Source organism: Rutidosis leptorrhynchoides, chromosome 6 (assembly GCF_046630445.1).
Source record: "Rutidosis leptorrhynchoides isolate AG116_Rl617_1_P2 chromosome 6, CSIRO_AGI_Rlap_v1, whole genome shotgun sequence".
NCBI lineage: Eukaryota > Viridiplantae > Streptophyta > Magnoliopsida > Asterales > Asteraceae > Rutidosis > Rutidosis leptorrhynchoides.
Genome location: NC_092338.1, coordinates 115,279,003 through 115,297,466, shown reverse-complemented (window position 1 = coordinate 115,297,466; position 18,464 = coordinate 115,279,003). Strand labels below are relative to the sequence as shown.

Sequence of the window (18,464 nt, the reverse complement as noted above, 5' to 3'; positions counted from 1 at the left end):
TGGCAAAAAACATTAAAAACTTACCGGTTATCGGATGGTCAAGTAAAAAGATGCATACAATAGGTGAAAATAAAAAGTTTCATGCATACAATAGAAGGTCGCAAAGTTGGATGCATACAATAAGTATTTTAGGTTAAGTTCAATGCATTTTGAATCAACTTTCCTCTTTTAATTATGTTTTGTTTCTCCGTCAGTTTCACTCTACTCTACTCACTTCTCCAACTCACCGGAAAAACCAAAATACACCTTAATTAATCATTATTGCAGGCATTAATTGAAAGGACCCGTTCATATACATTATAAACGATTCACAATAGTTGATTACATTGCGAGGTATTTGACCTCTATATGATACATTTTACAAATATTGCATTCGTTTTTAAAAGACAAACGTTCTTTACATCGAAAATTGACAGGCATGCATACCATTATAATATCCACTATCCAACTATAAATTGATTTAATAATAATCTTTGATGAACTCAATGACTCGAATGCAACGTTCTTCAAAATATGCTATGAAAGACTCCAGGTAATATCTTTAAAATGAGCAAATGCACAGCGGGAGATTTCTTTAACACCTGAGAATAAACATGCTTTAAAGTGTCAACCAAAAGGTTGGTGAGTTCATTAGTTTATCATAATCATTTATTTCCATCATTTTAATAGACCACAAGAATTTCATTTCCAGTTCTCATAAATATACGTCCCATGCATAGAGACAAAAATAATCATTCATATGGTGAACACCTGGTAACCGACATTAACTAGATACATATAAGAATATCCCCTATCATTCCGGGATCCTCCTTCAGACATGATATAAATTTCGAAGTACTAAAGCATCCGGTACTTTGGATGGGGTTTGTTAAGCCCAATAGATCTATCTTTAGGATTCGCGTCAATTAGAGTGTCTGTTCCCTAATTCTTAGATTACCAGACTTTAATAAAAAGGGGCATATTCGATTTCGATAATTCAACCATAGAATGTAGTTTCAATTACTTGTGTCTATTTCGTCAAACATTTATAAAAGCGCATGTATTCTCAGTCCCAAAAATATAAAGGGTAAAAAGGCAAATGAAACTCACCATACTGTATTTCGTAGTAAAAATACATATAACGTCATTGAACAAGTGCAAGGTTGGCCTCGGATTCACGAACCTAAATTAATTATATATATTTATGTGTTGGTCAATATTTGTCTAACAAATTAGGTCAAGTCATAGTGTACCACAATCCTAATGCTCGAGACTAATATGCAAAAGTCAACAAAAGTAAATTTGACTCAAAATAATTTTCAAAAATCTATACATGATTAATATATAGTTTAAATATCGTCGTTTTATATTTTTAAAAGATTTATTAGAGTAAATAATATAATTTATTTATTAATAAATAAAATTTTATATTAAATTTATATAATAAAATATACTTTTATATATATTAAGTAATAAAATTTATATGGTTCATTTAATATCATAAAGATAATATGATAGGTATTATTAAAGTAAGTTATTACACGTAGTAAAATATGTTTGTATCACATATTTATTTGATAAAATAATATCTATAATGATAGTAAGTAAAAGTTGTATTATTTTGTAATAATAATAATTATTATAAAAATATCAATATTTATAATTACTAAGATGACATTATGATAAAACGATAATTCTAATTATGATAACTTTAATATTTACGATAATTTTTAATATTATCTTTAAAATAATAATTCTATTTTAAATAATAATAATAATAATGATGTTTTATAGTAACAATGACATTTCTATTAAAATGATAATTTTTGTTAAAATGATAGTTTTAATACTAACGATACTTTTAATAATAATAGTAATGATAAAAATAATAAGAACGATAATTTTATCTAAATCAATATCTTATAATATTTTAATTTCATCATGATACTCTTACTCATTATTTCCTAATCGTTTCATTTAATAGCTTTTAATCGTCTTTTATATCGTGTTCATAATAATGATAATAATAGTAATCAAAATAATTAGGTGTTACAAATATTTGTTTTAATTATACTAATATTAATAATGATGGTTACTATAACATTATTAACGATAATACTAATAATTATCTTAATGATAATATAGTAATAATAATAATAACAATAACAATAACCATTTTTAAATAATGATATATATATTAATAATGATAATAATAATAATAATAATAATACTAATAATAATAATAATAATAATAATAATAATAATAATAATAATAATAATAATAATAATAATAATTGGATAATAATAATAATACTAATTATAACTTTAACGATAATAACGATAGTAATAATAAAAAAAACAATTTTTAATGATAAATCCCTTTTATTGATAAAGATAATAATAATGATAATAATAAGATAAAACTAGAATGACGATAAAAACGAGGATAATAATAATCATTTTTAATAAAAATATCGAAAATTCAATTGATTATAACTTCTAATCCGTTCATCGAAACCATTCGATATCTAAAGGAAAAGTTCTTAATTTTTCGCTAGCTTTCCAAGGACATGCATATCTTATACCTTATGTCAACCGCAAGTGTAACTAATTCAAGATTCAACCTAATCTGTCTTAGGGAAATATCAAAAGTACAAGCATGCATAATCCTAAATACTCGAGCACTAGTCAGGGGTACACTATTAGTATGTAAAAATTAAATTATGAGTACTCACGTATCAATATTGAGATTCAATATTGCAGGAAAGGTACGTAGACGCAACGAAAATGATAAACACTATATTGACCTCACGAGCATACCCATGAACCATACTCAATCACCTCCATAGCTATAACCCATAATTTCCTTAATCCTATCCTACTCGAAAAACAATTTCGAAATCACTCGGACAGCACTCCGTCGTAATATTTTATGTATACTAATAATATCTTGAAATAATACAGAGTAAATATATATATGTAAATCGATTGAGAGAGTTTAGAGAAAAATATTTTCAAGTTTCTATGAAATAATGAAACCTATTGAATTCTATTTATAATAGATTTTTGAATTATTAAAGTGAATTATTAAAGTATGAATTATTAAAGTGAATTATTAAAGTATGAATTATTAAAGTGAATTATTAAAGTATGAATTATTAAAGTGAATTATTAAAGTATGAATTATTAAAGTGAATTACTAAAGTTAAAGTAAAGTAAAAATAAAGTAAAGGTAAAGTTTAAGTATAGTAAAAGTATAAAACTATGTACGTATAATACGCGTATAAATATATATAATATTAATTTAAATCATTATATATATTTAATAAAATAAAATATAAATATCGTTATCTTTATCATACTAGTTAAGTAATGAGTTGTCAAAAGTGGTTCTAGATATTTATAAAAGTTATATACGTTTTAATAATAAAGTTCTTTTTAAACTGAAAATGTTTTTGTACGTTTGAAACTAAATAGATCAATCGAGTCTTTATGAGATTCAATCTTCCACCATCCTTTGTCTAGTTCTCAATGATTGACAATTTGTTCTTATTTATAAATCACTTTACCATTTTCCGAATATTGTTAAAATGGAAAGATTTCTCAAATCAACGTGGGTCTTTCAATAGAGACTTGTAATCATAATTCAATATATCTGATAATTCAATCATTTGATCTTATCTTCTAGTTCCATTGATAAACATTTTGAAACAGATACAATCCTATAAAGTATTTAATCTATTATTTTGTTTACGTTTTAAGTTATAATATATATACATATATAATCATATTCGTTTAATGGTTCGTAAATCGTCGGAACTTGGTCGAGGTTGAATGAATGTATGAACATAGTTTAAAATTCTTGAAATTTAACTTAACAAATATTGCTTATCGTGTCGGAAACATATAAAGATTAAAGTTTAAATTTGGTTGGAAATTTCCGGGTTGTCACAGTACCTACCCGTTAAAGAAATTTCGTCCCGAAATTTGAGTGGAAGGGTCGTGAATGATAATAAGTATGTTTTCATGATGCATACGGGCTGAAAATTAGAGTTTTATCATCAGCGAATAATTTGAATAAACAATCCATTTATATGAAGAGTACGAATGAAGCTAACATAGAAGAGTGAAATGAGTAAGTGTAGATTCATCTTATAATTTGACGTAGATATGATTGATTCCCAGATTTCAAGGGATTTGAAGAAAATATTCTTAATAAGATTTGACTCTCCGGTAATCAAGGGAATTAGGATCCGCTGTAAATGCGATCATCCATTTTAATTGTTCTGTCAGAGATTTTCTTATAAATTCACCTCCTTCGTTTCCTTACAACTCACACCTTCTGTTGATGCATTTTGTGCAAGTCCCTAGACATCTACCCACGTCCATTGCAGGTACAACAGTTTATAGGCCACCATGATTGCTCGTTATTATCCTATCCGTGTTTGTATGTGCTTACAGGAACTGCAGGAACGAGATTTAGATGTTTGACTATGTTAGACTTAGTCAGACGTACGAGTGAAGCCTCACTAGTATGGCTGACAGGCTCATACGCACGGTTGATGCTGAGCTAAGTCACAATTACAACCTAAATGAGAAGACACGAGTGAGTGATCACCCGTACGGCTGATGAAGCCAACTCGTACGTGTGATGAATGAATCGTATGGGTGAGTCAACAGCAGGGGTATATAAAGTCTTATGTTCTTCATTTTAGGTTAAGCCTCTCATTTGTTACACACACTCAGATCTAGTGAGCTCCTCTGATTCTCTCTCAGTCCAAATCACCCAGGTGGTATATAATAGCTCTAGGTGTTGATCTAATCACACTTGATTTAGTTGTGGTTTGACTAAATTAATCAAAAAAAAACTTAACATATTCACTAGAGGGTTTGATTCACTTATTCCGCCATTATGTGAGTTAAATCTGTTAATTTCTAAGTTCCTAGTCATGTTTCATCACCTTCTATTCTTTCCCCCTCAACTCATATTTTAAAGTATTCATCAATATGCTCCATCCAGTTCTGATTCTCGATATACTTCTAACTTTCATATCGGTCATTCTTCTTTTTCATCTACCGCCGGAAGAATCTATTTACTTCTACTATACTCTTGAGTTTATAGTGTTTCTAGTTCTCCCGTGTCTTTATATTGCTATATGCATCGATATATATGGTTTATAATTTCTGGTTTGTCATTGGGCTTTATATGTTCCATTATATTTCAAAGTCTCTGATTCTGTCTTCTATAATCATTATCATTCACAGTTAATGCTCTCTTTTATTTGCTGCAATTTATACCCCAATTTCTATTTCGGAGTTTTGTCCTTTCATTTCTTCTTTTTGCGATTAAGCACCGCTTGTAATGGTCCAGAATTCACAGATATGAATTTCGGAATGAACATTGTTAATGTTCTAGGAAGGAAATTGTGATGGCACGATCTTGACTTGTCAAATTACTAGAATACCTTGGAAAAGGCCGAATCATCAAGAAATATTTTCTTGATATTTTAGAGGTTAAATAGAATACAAGAGTCGTATAACATGGCACATGATGATGTTATGATCTGTGAATCATCACGTTCCATTTAGAAACTCAGCATGACTTACTGTAATATAATCACATTGATCAAGTGTCATTATATTATATTAATTCATGCTTTAGTTTCCAACACTACTTCAAAATATTCCTATTTTAAACTTGAATGTTTCAGAATTTAGAAACTAAAATAGTTTCTTTTATGATGTAATACAGATAGCGCGAAGAGGTAAATGTTTTCAAATAAGAAAAATTAAGAAAATATCTTCAGAAATATGAAGGATATTTATAATGAAAGATATGATGATATTTTAGAATTTCTAATATAAGAGGATAATGAAGAATATTGTCCGCAGGGGTTTAGAGTCAGGAGCAAGGTATTCGTTAATGACTTCAGTAGGTACTGAATTATTTGGATCCTTTGAAGTCAGGTTCAGTCTTTGTAATTTGTCCATAGCCTCCTTCCTACTTTGCTCAATCCGTTTTCCAGTTCCAAAACTTCTCTTTTTCTGCGCTTTGCCAGCACACTTCATCATTATCATCCAGCTTTTACCGTTTAAAGTCGTTTATAATTTTTTCCATTTTCGGAGAACCAATTCGTACTTCGAAGTGTTTTTCAGAAACTTCACATTCAAATTAAGTCCAGAAGAAAGACGTTATATATACACATATAACTGTTGGCGTAGACATGCTGCGAGATTTCAAAATACTAATTGCTAATTCCCAATGATTCGTATGGCAATTCTCATTACAAGATGCGAATGAGTGAATGATGGGGTTTCAATGAATAATTATAATGACTTTTTGGAGAGGCTAAAGTCAAAGGGTAATGAAGTTGTTGGTACAACTACTAATAATGTGGTGGAATGTAAAAGGTTCTCTGGTAACGATGGTGTATATCTCAAGGTTATAATAAGGTTAGTCTGACTGAAAAGTCGAAGTTGACTTGCTGGAGCTGTGACAAAACTGGCTACTTTGAATAGGAGTCGCAAAATTATTTTTTGCTAATAAATGCCAAAGAATCTGACGCGGATACGTTGTTTAAACTTTTACTTTAGTTTCAAGAGTTTTTCGGGTACATAATTGTGGGTAACATGTGGTTGGATCATCATCTCGATTGCTCATCATTCGAAGTGTCTTCAGAAATTTTTCGAAGGGTTTGAACACAGATTGTAATCGTTAACATACATTTGATGTTCTAACACAGTTTTGAAGTTAAAATATAGCTTGTAAAAGATGTAAGGATCTAAGAGTGATGATTTTGGTCATATCTCAAGTTGAATTTTGAGATTTCAAAATCAGAATATGTAATTAAATTTTGAATGAGTATGGTTGTTTTGATTTCTCTAAAAGAATGTATATTGTTGTGAAAGTAGGGAGTATAATGGATGATTTGCTGAATCAGATTCGAAGAATGTAACATATTAATTGTGAATTTATATATCTCTCGGGTATTACCTACCCGTTAAAAAAAAATTCACAATTAATATTTTGTACAAAAGAATTTTATTACAGTCTTTATGAAAAAATATATATATATATATATGTATATTTTCTTCAGATGTAACATAGATTTAATGAGTTAATGTTAAATTAAACTCATTTGATTTACGGTTGAAACTAGAATTGAATAATCCCTAAAGGCTTTAAAAAGTACATAACTTTTACGCAGTATTTCTTTAATGACATTGAAATTATGAATCAATACTTCGTTATTTGTTGATGTATGATGTTCGGTTCGTGGAATTCTTGTGAATTTCGCAAAGTACGAATGATGTTATCTGAAAAGTTTCGGGTACATCGATGATGAAAGTGTAAAATCAAATATATACTTGATTTATTATGAATTGGAATTTGTTGAATTGCGACAGAGATTGTAGTTAACGCTGGTTAAGTTGCGGCTGAAGGACTTACATTATTGCATATTTGTAATATGAATTAACCGAGTAGTTAAGATTCACACACAATAGCTTAGCACGGAAAGATTTATTTTAATATATATATATATATATATATATATATATATATATATATATATATATATATATATATATATATATATATATATATATATATATATATATATATATATATATATAATATACATATAATTTCTTCAGAGGGAATGAGTTAATTCTTCATAACTCGTTGATACAATATACATGTTATTGATTCGTAATGATGTCCACAGTGATTCTTGAACTGACGGAGTTTGTGATGTTATCGGTGTTGTTGATTCGGATGTTGACTGTACTGACGATGCTGGTAATGCTGACGGTACTGTTGATGCTGTTGGTAAAGCAAGTTTAGCTTGTTAATCACACACCATTTTTGTCAAGGTTTCTACTCTTCCTTCTATCATTTTGGTTCGCTTAACTGATTTATGGTTAGGGCTAGATTAGATAATCTCTAAGACTTTAGAGATTACATAATCGCCGCGGAATGTTTCTCCAATGAAGTTATGAATTAATACTTCGTCAGTTATTGTTGTTGGTACTCCTTGGTATCTATGGTGCGTATGACGTTGATGCTCGTGAGACAGATTGTGAAGTTGAGGTTTACGACGCGGTTGTGGTTGGAGGTGGTAATGGTACTGTTGGCGTTGATGATGGTGGTACTGGTTATGCTACTGATGCTGCTACTGGTGTTTGTAATCTCTGCACCATATTCTCCAAAGCCACTACCCGAGCGCGAAGCTTGTTGACTTCTTCTATTACACCGGGGTGATTGTCGGTTCGGACGAGCGGATAAATAAAATCTAAAATTTGATGTAATATATAATCATGACGAGATACTCTGGAAATGAGCGAGAAAATGGTGTTTCGGGCAGGTTCGCCGGTAAGTGCTTCAGGTTCTTCGTCAAGAGGGCAATGTGGTGGATGGAAGGGATCACCTTCTTCTTGTCTTCAATGATTGAGGAGGCTACGAACCCATCCCCAATTCATCTAGAATAGGTGATGACTGATTGGTTGATCTATTCCGGTCACACTGCTTTCGGAGCTTGAATGGGATTCCATTTCAGAATCTGAGTGACTTGAACTGATGACGAATTCCATTTCGTACGATTGGATAAAGGATTTTTTTTTTCCGATATGAAATGATTTTGGCTAACGGATGGTATTCTAATTACATAGAATATATATATATATATATATATATATATATATATATATATATATATATATATATATATATATATATATAGATCAAAAGATTTCGTAGATTACGGAGGAATTTGCGGGATATGTCAGGCAAAGTTTAAAGTAACAGATACGATAAGATATGATTTAGCAGATATGCTAAGATATGAATTTTTGTCTATACACTATTCATGCAATCAATGCAGCAAGACGTGTCTTAGACTAAAAATGATAAGCAGGTAATTTCCTGAGGATGATAAGTAGTTAATTTTCGACACAAAATGATAAGCAAAACTTTTGACATGCAGACACGGTCGAAGTCCAGACTCACTAATGCATCCTATCGACTTATCAGTTAGACACACTAATGCAGACCTGGTTCGCTAAGACCACTGCTCTGATACCAACTGAAAGGACCCGTTCATATACATTATAAACGATTCACAATAGTTGATTACATTGCGAGGTATTTGACCTCTATATGATACATTTTACAAACATTGCATTCGTTTTTAAAAGACAAACTTTCTTTACATCGAAAATTGACAGGCATGCATACCATTATAATATCCACTATCCAACTATAAATTGATTTAATACTAATCTTTGATGAACTCAATGACTCGAATGCAACGTTCTTCAAAATATGCTATGAAAGACTCCAAGTAATATCTTTAAAATGAGCAAATGCACAGCGGAAGATTTCTTTAACACCTGAGAATAAACATGCTTTAAAGTGTCAACCAAAAGGTTGGTGAGTTCATTAGTTTATCATAATCATTTATTTCCATCATTTTAATAGACCACAAGAATTTCATTTCCAGTTCTCATAAATATATGTCCCATGCATAGAGACAAAAATAATCATTCATATGGTGAACACCTGGTAACCGACATTAACTAGATACATATAAGAATATCCCCTATCATTCCGGGATCCTCCTTCGGACATGATATAAATTTCGAAGTACTAAAGCATCCGGTACTTTGGATGGGGTTTGTTAGGCCCAATAGATCTATCTTTAGGATTCGCGTCAATTAGGGTGTCTGTCCCCTAATTCTTAGATTACCAGACTTTAATAAAAAGGGGGATATTCGATTTCGATAATTCAACCATAGAATGTAGTTTCAATTACTTGTGTCTATTTCGTCAAACATTTATAAAAGCGCATGTATTCTCAGTCCCAAAAATATAAAGGGTAAAAAGGCAAATGAAACTCACCATACTGTATTTCGTAGTAAAAATACATATAACGTCATTGAACAAGTGCAAGGTTGGCCTCGGATTCACGAACCTAAATTAATTATATATATTTATGTGTTGGTCAATATTTATCTAACAAATTAGGTCAAGTCATAGTGTACCACAATCCTAATGCTCGAGACTAATATGCAAAAGTCAACAAAAGTAAATTTGACTCAAAATAATTTCCAAAAATCTATACATGATTAATATATAGTTTAAATATCGTCGTTTTATATTTTTAAATATTTTAAAAAGATTTATTAGAGTAAATAATATAATTTATTTATTAATAAATAAAATTTTATATTAAATTTATATAATAAAATATACTTTTATATATATTAAGTAATAAAATTTATAGGATTCATTTAATATCATAAAGATAATATGATAGGTATTATTAAAGTAAGTTATTACACGTAGTAAAATATGTTTGTATCACATATTTATTTGATAAAATAATATCTATAATGATAGTAAGTAAAAGTTGTATTATTTTGTAATAATAATAATTATTATAAAAATATCAATATTTATAATTACTAAGATGACATTATGATAAAACGATAATTCTAATTATGATAACTTTAATATTTACGATAATTTTTAATATTATCTTTAAAATTATAATTCTATTTAAAATAATAATAATAATGATGTTTTATAGTAACAATGACAGTTCTATTAAAATGATAATTTTTGTTAAAATGATAGTTTTAATACTAACGATACTTTTAATAATAATAGTAATGATAAAAATAATAAGAACGATAATTTTATCTAAATCAATATCTTATAATATTTTAATTTCATCATGATACTCTTACTCATTATTTCCTAATCGTTTCGTTTAATAGCTTCTAATCGTCTTTTATATCGTGTTCATAATAATGATAATAATAGTAATCAAAATAATTAGGTGTTACAAATATTTTTTTTAATTACACTAATATTAATAATGATGGTTACTATAACATTATTAACGATAATACTAATAATTATCTTAATGATAATATAGTAATAATAATAATAACAATAACAATAACCATTTTTAAATAATGATATATATATATTAATAATGATGATGATAATAATAATAATAATAATAATAATAATAATAATAATAATAATAATAATAATAATAATAATAATAATAATAATTGGATAATAACAATAATACTAATTATAACTTTAACGATAATAACGATAGTAATAATAAAAAAAACAATTTTTAATGATAAATTCCTTTTATTGATAAAGATAATAATAATGATAATAATAAGATAAAACTAGAACGACGATAAAAACGAGGATAATAATAATCATTTTTAATAAAAATATCGAAAATTCAATTGATTATAACTTCTAATCCGTTCATCGAAACCATTCGATATCTAAAGGAAAAGTTCTTAATTTTTTTGCTAGCTTTCCAAGGACATGCATATCTTATACCTTATGTCAACCGCAAGTGTAACTAATTCAAGATTCAACCTAATCTGTCTAAGGGAAATATCAAAAGTACAAGCATGCATAATCCTAAATACTCGAGCACTAGTCAGGGATACACTATTAGTATGTAAAAGTTAAATTATGAGTACTCACGTATCAATATTGAGATTCAATATTGCAGGAAAGGTACGTAGACGCAACGAAAATGATAAACACTATATTGACCTCACGAGCATACCCATGAACCATACTCAATCACCTCCATAGCTATAACCCATAATTTCCTTAATCCTATCCTACTCGAAAAACAATTTCGAAATCACTCGGACAGCACTCCGTCGTAATATTTTATGTATACTAATAATATCTTGAAATAATACAGAGTAAATATATATATGTAAATCGATTGAGAGAGTTTAGAGAAAAATATTTTCAAGTTTCTATGAAATAATGAAACCTATTGAATTCTATTTATAATAGATTTTTGAATTATTAAAGTGAATTATTAAAGTATGAATTATTAAAGTGAATTATTAAAGTGAATTATTAAAGTATAAATTATTAAAGTGAATTATTAAAGTATGAATTATTAAAGTGAATTATTAAAGTTAAAGTAAAGTAAAAATAAATTAAAGGTAAAGTTTAAGTATAGTAAAAGTATAAAACTATGTACGTATAATATGCGTATAAATATATATAATATTAATTTAAATCGTTATATATATTTAATAAAATAAAATATAAATATCGTTATCTTTATCATACTAGTTAAGTAATGAGTTGTCAAAAGTGGTTCTAGATATTTATAAAAGTTATATACGTTTTAATAATAAAGTTCGTTTTAAACTGAAAATGTTTTTGTACGTTTGAAACTAAATAGATCAATCGAGTCTTTATGAGATTCAATCTTCCACCATCCTTTGTCTAGTTCTCAATGATTGACAATTTGTTCTTATTTATAAATCACTTTACCATTTTCCGAATATTGTTAAAATGGAAAGATTTCTCAAATCAACGTGGGCCTTTCAATAGAGACTTGTAATCATAATTCAATATATCTGATAATTCAATCATTTGATCTTATCTTCTAATTCCATTGATAAACATTTTGAAACAGATACAATCCTATAAAGTATTTAATCTAATATTTTGTTTATGTTTTAAGTTATAATATATATACACATATACATATATAATCATATTCGTTTAATGGTTCATGAATCGTTGGAACTTGGTCGAGGTTGAATGAATGTATGAACATAGTTTAAAATTCTTGAAATTTAACTTAACAAATATTGCTTATCGTGTCGGAAACATATAAAGATTAAAGTTTAAATTTGGTTGGAAGTTTCCGGGTTGTCACATTAATGGCGTGGGAAGTAATTATGTGTGTTATATTCTTTACAATCAATGTTTCCCTCATCGCCTCTAATCTATATCAGGTATCTTTGTAAAATTTCTAATCAATTGCTTGTTTCTAGGGTTTTTCATTTTTCTTTTTTAGGGTTTTTCAATATTACAAACTAATAATCTGTTTTTGCTAATATGTTCTCCGTAATAAATGCATTTGATAAGCACAACTACTACTGTCGTAGTTTAATTTTATCATGTAAAGGAAAATTTTGGTTGATTCAATCCAAGGGCACATTTTGAAAAATGTATATTACTATAAATACAAATAATGTTTGAATTTTAAATGTGTAGTGATGATGAAATGAACTTGTAGATTGTGTGCTTAACAGATTTAGAAGCTGATTACCTCAATCCGTATGATTCATCTGCTCGAATTAATAAGGTGATCATTCCTGAGATGATGGTCAATGGTGTATGTTGTGCTCTTCTTCTTCTTCTCACAGGCCATTGGTTCATGTTCTTGATTACGCTTCCCATAACCATATATAATGCTATGTCGTAAGTTCCTTACTTAATTCCGTCTTTTGTAATGCTGTAATGCTTGCACAGTACTCACAACTGTAATCACAAACTTAAAGTGTAAATTGCAAGTTTTTGAAATTTATAGTGTATTTGTGGAGCTCCTTGTTATGTTTATGTGTATGTATATTTACTGATAAAGTCCTTCTATGATCGCAAATAAAACATTGTCAAGATGATAGTTTTGTTCTATTGTAGCTTGTTCCCTATGATTTACTGACATTGGGAATTGATAAGAAAAAGCGGACAGAAGTCCCGGTAATTTTGTGATGGAAGGGTAATTTAGACATTTTGGCTGGTAGCTAAATAATTAATGTTTTTATGAAGAAAATAATAATAAACAGATATTTGTGATATTGCTAGTAACAAGAATTGCTGAATGTCATCATTTGTCACTCGCGGTGGAACTTTTCTGAACAGTCGGACTTATGTTTTATGTCCTTGTATATGTGTTTGTGTCAGATACTCCAAACAATGACATCTTATTGATGTAACTGAAGTTTTTTTATCAATAGATGCTGAAAAGAAGTATCGGATTGTTAAGCTCGCCTTTTATTTGGTTCTCTTTGTTCTAGTCATTATCAGGTCAGTTAATTCATTGCTTAAATACAGTTCCTTCATGTTTGTATTCAGAAACTTGACTTATATTAAGATTAAGCTTACCGGTTAGCTAATGTTTGCCCCTGATTATAAGTATTTCCGGCTCCTCCCCTATTTTCCATTTGAAAGTTGAAATGATAAGAAGGATGCTATTGACGTATTAAGACCCACATTGCTTTGATAAGATCTTAGATAGAACTTGATTTATCATTATTAGGTGTTGATGGATACTCTAATCATGCAGGATGGGGTATTAACGATTGTTTACTGTTTGATAGATGATGAGGAAGAAGGCTTACATGGGTATGGAATATATTAGCTCTACCAGTTGTACTGATTCTAAGAAAGATCTTTAGTTTAGGTTTTGTAAAATCTTGTAATGTTTGTTGTTTAGGATTTTGTTTTGAGACTCTAGTAAGCTTGACGACGATATGTCTATTTGAGAGAAATCTGAGATTGTTCGGATGATCCAAATACGTAATTTCTCATGCTTGTTGTACTCTCCGAACGTCCCAACACTTCTTGAGGCAAAATATGTTTGTAATATCATAAATTGTTGTTGTGTGTACTACAATTGCATCCAATATCACCTTGCATCTGGATTATTTTAGGCTGACAAGAATTGCAATTTGATACTGGGAAAGGAATAGGATAAAAATTGTACCTCTTAGTCGTATCAAGCAGATTATATATTATATATATATTTATACTTAGATTTAAGATCCCGTGCGTTGCACGGGAACCCTTCCGCAAACAATTTTGATTCTTAAAATGATATAGCAATTAACGATATTATAAAGAGAGTGTACAAGTATTTTAGTGGGTGAATTCCTTTTGTATGATTTTTTTACACAAAACACATAACCAACAGTTGGATAACATAAACCTTGTTTTAGTCATTACACGTACATTAAGGAAAGTAAATAGAACATGTTCATTGTTTGTTTCTGCATATAAATTGAAAAGTGCAAAATAGCAATATTTTCATAGATAAAATACAATCATCATCCAATACTGTTAGTCAATCTTTAGGAATCAAAATTACTAAAAGCATTAGTATTGGAACCAATGAATGCAGTTATTATTGAAGGTTCAATTGTTCATATATAATGTCATCATGTTACTATTGAACAAAATGTGAAACTATAACATCAATGTATAGATATAAATGATATAAATGATCACCTTAATTGTAAGTATTGAAACACATATAGTGAAGTGAATATCCATATTCATTTAACCAAATCAAGAAATTAATACAAATATTTATTACTAAATCAACCCTTATACATGAAGTAAATGTTAAAAAATGATAATAATGAAACATAAGATGATGTATATACATAAATAAGGTACATCACAGTACACATGTACACCTAACAGACACAAATATGAGATATACATTTGTGGGTCTACAACCTCCACTTTTATTCCCATGATATAGAAAATGGTAGCATCCAAATACGAATGCTTAACTTTTTATTCTAGAAGGAGATATAACACCAAAACAAATTACTAAAAACATATCCAAACTTCTGCAAAAAAAAAAAAAAAAATTCAAGAAAGTTACACCACAATATAGAAATACCTTCAATCAATGGCGGTACCAAAAATGAATGTGCCGAAGAGCAATGAGGTTGTGCAGTACTGGTATGAGCCCGCAAGGAGTCAACAGGAGAAACACCAACATCTATATGCACAAACCTAAACAACATCAAAAAAAACAAATAAAATCCCTTCAATAGTAAAACACACATAATAAAATACGAGTAACTATAAATAACACACAAAATCTAACTTGCAACACTGGGAAGTCCCACACAAAGAAAAATGTTCCATAGTTGAAATACAACTCAAAAATGTCCCACATATTTCCTGATCAAACAAACCAATCACACTCATTATGAAAGAAATTATTGCTTATTGAAGATAAAAAAACAAATATCTCTAGAAATGATTAACTAAAAGCCTTGCAATAAATTTAACACCCTCCTCCAACAGTTCACAACCCTTATTTCTAACAAACTAATTGAGCAGATCGGTTTGTTGGTTAAATAGTATGAAGGTGTTTAATCAAACTAAATTGAAACGTAAAATGTTATATCAATTAAAGGTATGATAAAGACTCGATCACGACATTGTTAATTGATACTAATTAGCTGTATGACACAATTAGAATGACGGAACCGTTGATTATTGATAATATTTTCTATTGAAAGCAAATGTATTGAAAATATTATTATCGTAAATGCTATTAATCAATACAATTACAATAGAAAGACATGTTTGTATATTATGATTGAAATATAAGAAAGTAAAAAAAAAAGTGGATCGAGTGATGTTTTACTGTAACTATTTTGTGGTCATTGCCTTCTGTGAGATTTTTGAGCACCTGAAAGCTGCATTGAGTATCCAAAAGTCAAATTATTGATTGAATGTCGAACACAACATTATATATAACTGATAAACTATCAACTATGATTATGTATATGAGTATATGTATAGTATATACCTCATTAGATTGGCTCTAGTATGATCCTTCAACCATCCGTAAATAAGTATCAGATGCATTTACGGATGTAATCTGCACTAACAATTCATGTCAACGTATGCATCCCTAAGATGGATATAAAAGAAACATGGAACAATCCCAAACCTTACCATACTTATTCATTGCATGGGGAAATTCAAGTTAAATGATAAATCTTCATCTGTTTCATTAAATAAGTATGAAATGTTCTAAAGAAATGTGAAACCACAAACTGTAAGCATTTATTGTGTAGAAGATTACGGAGAGAGGTTCGTTTTTTCACACTGTGTAGTGATAAAAGTAATCTGATTCCGCCAAGCAAACATGCAAGTTTAACAGGTCAACGATAGCAACCATTGATGAGAAAACTGAACTTATAACTAAGACTTGGGATTTACCCTGGATTTGACACCTTTATTACCAAAGACATCATGACTAATAATGACCAACAAAATTATAAGTTAAGAACCATATATCAAAAAGCTTGAAAATAGAAATACAAAATTATGAGTGAATGTGCATGAGAAACGATGTAAAGTTGGTAGTTCACTTATATTTTTTGGACTCATAACTCAAATTTACAAAAATTATAAGGTGGTTGATGGTTGGTCACAACACCGCCCGTTTTGAGCCACACAACAAAGTGCACATAAGAAATGTACCCATTTGCACCGAATCATATTTAGACATAATATTTATGTCTTTAGGTGACCACGTATACACCTTAACAAAATAGGTGTGTGAAGTGAACCTTGTAAGTGCCTTTTCTAACACCAACAAACATAGAAAAGTCACCTAATAAATGAAAAAAAAAAAAACAATAGTTTATAAACATGTTAGGAAATTTTGACTATTATGTTACTTTTTGGGTTACTATAATTATAAACTATCAATATACACATATATGAGATGTATGTATACTTGGAGCAGTAACGCCATAAGCAGGCTGTCTACGGTCTGTTTCTCAGCTACTTTTGGACAGTTCTTAATATCAAAAACAACCCTGCCAGCATTATGCACGGTTGATATGTTTGGTAGTTCGTGGAGCGAAACGCAGCGTTGTGCATCAAGGTTTAGGATCATAGAAGGAAGTTTAGGCATTACTTTAAGCTTCTTACAGCCAATCATTCTTAAACACAAAAGTCGCGGGAGCAGACTAAAGTTTGCATCGATGCTTAAAAAATCATTTACACTAATGTCTAGCTCATCAAGTGAACGTATACTTTTCATGTTACACAGATTAAAACTTGATATATTGCAATGGCTAACATCTAAAACTCTTAATGAAACTAAATTTGACAATGAAGGTAGCATGATGGGTGAATTTTTAACCAAATTTTCCATTATTGAGCAACCAGAGAGGATGAGATGTTTGAGTGATTAAAGTTAAGTTATATTTGTTTGAATTTTAAGGTTTTTGCAATTTTTAAGATTTAAGAAAATGAGGATCTTTAGATTTCCGCTTGAAAGGTGAATTCGTACCAAGTTTTCACAACCATCAATTATTAGATCTTTGCAATTTGGAGTTATTGTGAAGTCTGGTGTCTTTATTAAGTTTTGTCAATGACCGAGCTTCAATATTGTCAGCTTTTTGAAACCCTGACTATAACATAAAAAGGGATATATATATTAGATAACAATCTACATGGTAGCATTTTAGATGTGACAAGATGGGCGGGTAAGAAATACAGATTAAAACTGATCATTGACAAAACTGGTCAAAACTGCCTGATCCGGTTGGATTGATGCGCGGACTGCTTGATTATACAAAAAAATAAATAAAAAATAAATAGTTGCATTACCTATATTACAAAAATGATATAAATCTTGAGGTGGAAGAAATTAAGAAGATTGTGTAAATTTAAAAGATGTTGCATGACTTTCAACCCATTTCCCACTTCAAATATATTCTCATTTGACCCGTTTAAATGACAAAACTGACCAAATCAACCCATTTTTAAAAAAGCTTGTTGATTTTGGGTGTATAGTATGTACTTACTATACGCGTTTGGGTGTATAGTATGTATTTACGCTGGTTATCTTTATAATTTT

At 29.1% G+C, this 18,464-nt stretch overlaps 1 pseudogene; it reads left to right on the top strand.

Annotated features, from left to right (window-relative positions):
* The first annotated feature begins 12,717 nt into the window (after window positions 1-12,717).
* Window positions 12,718-14,405, top strand: LOC139856210 (protein cornichon homolog 1-like; annotated as a pseudogene).
* Window positions 14,406-18,464: the final 4,059 nt, after the last annotated feature.